Source organism: Sinocyclocheilus rhinocerous, unplaced genomic scaffold, assembly GCF_001515625.1.
Source record: "Sinocyclocheilus rhinocerous isolate Xijiao unplaced genomic scaffold, SAMN03320098_v1.1 scaffold467, whole genome shotgun sequence".
NCBI classification, from domain to species: domain Eukaryota; kingdom Metazoa; phylum Chordata; class Actinopteri; order Cypriniformes; family Cyprinidae; genus Sinocyclocheilus; species Sinocyclocheilus rhinocerous.
Window position 1 is genome coordinate 102323 of NW_015633178.1, and position 3138 is coordinate 105460.

Below are 3138 nucleotides of genomic sequence, written 5' to 3' on the forward strand. Positions count from 1 at the left end.
GGGTAAATTTGACCCGCTGGCGCTTATAGGTATAAATGCCCCGTTTTTTTTATCTGGTTTTATCTAAATAATTTTTAACAACATTGTATTGTAAATTACATAATTTTAGTAAAAGTCAATGACTGGGAGACTTGAATGTTTTATTTAAAATCTGTTATGTACATTTGAAAAACAGCCACAGGTAAAATTTACCCCATGGCGGTTCTAGTGTTAAAAGGAACTTAGCTTGTGAAGACGTTCGAGAGAGTGAAACCAAAGCAGCTGTGACGGGGATGCTTGATCTCTTGATATCCTTCTTGGGGATGAAGTTCCCATCTGGACCTGGAAAAAAACAAATTGCATCCACTGTTCACATAACACTGAAGAAGGTTATTTTTTCCTCACATCCAAAAACACACATCTTTAGAGACAGTCTTCTCGAGCAAGTAACTGCAGCGCTGCCGATGACTTCAGTAAGTTAACCATAAACGAAACACGTAGAGCGGCTCGCTCTCGCTCGGGTCGCTGACTGCACGCGCGCATAAGAATCCAACTCTTAACAGTGTAAACAACTCAGAATGCATGAAATAGCATTAGACCCACCCTTTAAGCGCAGCATATGCACCGACAAGCGTGTTGCCAGTGACAACAGATAAGTACCACACATTGCCAATAGGTCACATAAACTAGTACAACACAAGCATGTAACTGAAAACAACCAAACGAGCCAAAGCAAGACAGATAGCCTTAGCAACACACATGTTGCCAAACCTGAGAGCATTAAAATGAACTTAGCTTGTGAAGACGTTCGAGAGAGTGAAACCAAAGCAGCTGTGACGGGGATGCTTGATCTCTTGATATCCTTCTTGGGGATGAGGTTTCCATCTGGACTTGTTCTTGAGTCAGTTACGTAACTCGTGGAGTCCATGTCAATAATGTAGCGATGCGTGAAGTAATGCTAACTCAGTTACTTCCGAATCAGGCAGCTTATGATCAATGCGGTGAATTCACGTGTTTAAGTTAACGAACTTGAATGAATCGGAGGTGAGTCCATTGGGGAAATGAATTCCACTCACTAAATTCCCGATTCCAGCTGATGGTGTTTTGCCTGCCGAATTCGCCATTTAATTAGCTATTGAGCAATGTGAAAACTGCTGATAATACTGAGGGACCTTATATATGAATGCTTAGATAGGTGTCGTATTCCTATAGGGGATCAGCTGAGAGTCAGCTGATGTGAGCTTGACTAACATGACCTGCCTGAACTAACGCTACGCTTGATTTAAATGCAGTTGTCTGCTTTTATATTAATTCTGTCTGAATTAGAATTCGCAACATAGAAATGCTGTGCATGCTGCTGCTGAGAAAAATCTCGATGACTGAATGCCTATGCAAGCTGCTGCTACTGCACAACAGACTGAAATGCTGAGAGATCCATAAATTAGGCATAAGTAGCTAGGCGAATGCCTATTTTACTCTAACACGGTGTCTACGCCAGCCGCGAGCGGCACAACATGACAAAGTCAATAGACCCATTACAATAGGTAAATCTGTCCACAATGTATGCATTGCGATACGGCCAACGCAACAAAACTTCTGCTACTGCTGCTATGATAATATTCACTAACATTTCAATACTGAGTTGAAGTACATGCTGTTGCTGTTAATGATATTCACAATGTTGTAATAGGAATTTACTGTGTGAGCTGTTGCGGTTGTAATATTTAATCAGAACTTACAAAGCATAATCTACTGCTGCTGCACGAAACCTGCTGTAAACCCTGTTGAATAAGCAAAGTAATAAATGCCTATTGCACTTTAAAGAGTTAAATGTACCCTCCATGATTTATCACTAAAATTTCATTTCAACTAAAGTGCTTTCTGCTGCCGCTGCTATATTAGCAAAAATTATAATATGACTTGCTATGCATGCTGCTGCTAATATTATTAGGTAACGCTTTAGATTACAACCCACAATGTACTGCGTAAGTAAACTTTTTTGTAATTACAGTGTACCTATTCAGTACCTCCGTGTAGGTATAAGGTAACAATATGCGAAGTTTGGGGAATAAAGGAGTAATAATCTGTAAAATTACAAATTATTTCTACTGTAAGTATTTTGAAACTAAGGGGTACCTATTCTAATATTACGTGGTATATATGACCTAACAACAATCGTATATTTGCAAGCGATTTAGCAAAAACATACACTGTGTACTTTTTTATAGCCTACACATATAAAACACGCTGGTAATTGTTTCAATCCAAACGCTCGGTTGATAATCTGTAAAATTGCAAATTATTTCTACTGTAAGTATTTTGAAACTAAGGGGTACCTATTCTAATATTACGTGGTATATATGACCTAACAACAATCGTATATTTGCAAGCGATTTAGCAAAAACATACACTGTGTACTTTTTTATAGCCTACACATATAAAACACCCTGGTAATTGTTTCAATCCAAACGCTCGGTTGAGAATGTTGGGTTAGGAAGCTAGCTTGATTTGACCCAATTTGCGTTGATATCAGTAATAAGTAACCTGACGGTGCTGGGTTATGAATGAGAGCATGCAGCAAGTCATGCGAGTTCAAACGTGAGCGGTTCTGTGTGCGAGGAAATCAGTAACTGCAGTGCTTAAGATGGGAACATGTGTGGAAAATAGGATAAAACTAATCGGTGAATGTGGTGAGCGCGAACTGGAAACAGCTGGAATGGCGCAGGAGACAAGTCTATTCGTGTTTGCGGCGCTCATGATAGGAATATGTGTAGAAAATACAAGAAAACTAATCGAAACGAAGAGGAAAGATATTTTTGAAACTGACTGGAATATGTTCTTTTAAAACTGGAGGGCTTTGTCCGAGTATGTTCTCACAACATTGAGCAGCGACTGATGAGCGGTAAAACCAGCAACTGAACTAACGTTAGTCAAAATGGTGCTAGAGGACGTGGATCAAAACGGTAAAATCAAAGACGGTAAAATCCTGTCAGTTCGCTATAATACACAGTTTAATCTTGACTTTCAGTGTTTATTACTGTGTATTTATTTGCGTAATGGTTTGGCCATAATAGTTTAACTTCGTCAGTGGGTGAAAAACATGAACAAATTGAACAAAATCTATTTATTCTTAAACAAGCTTTTCAAAAGAATTTGGTT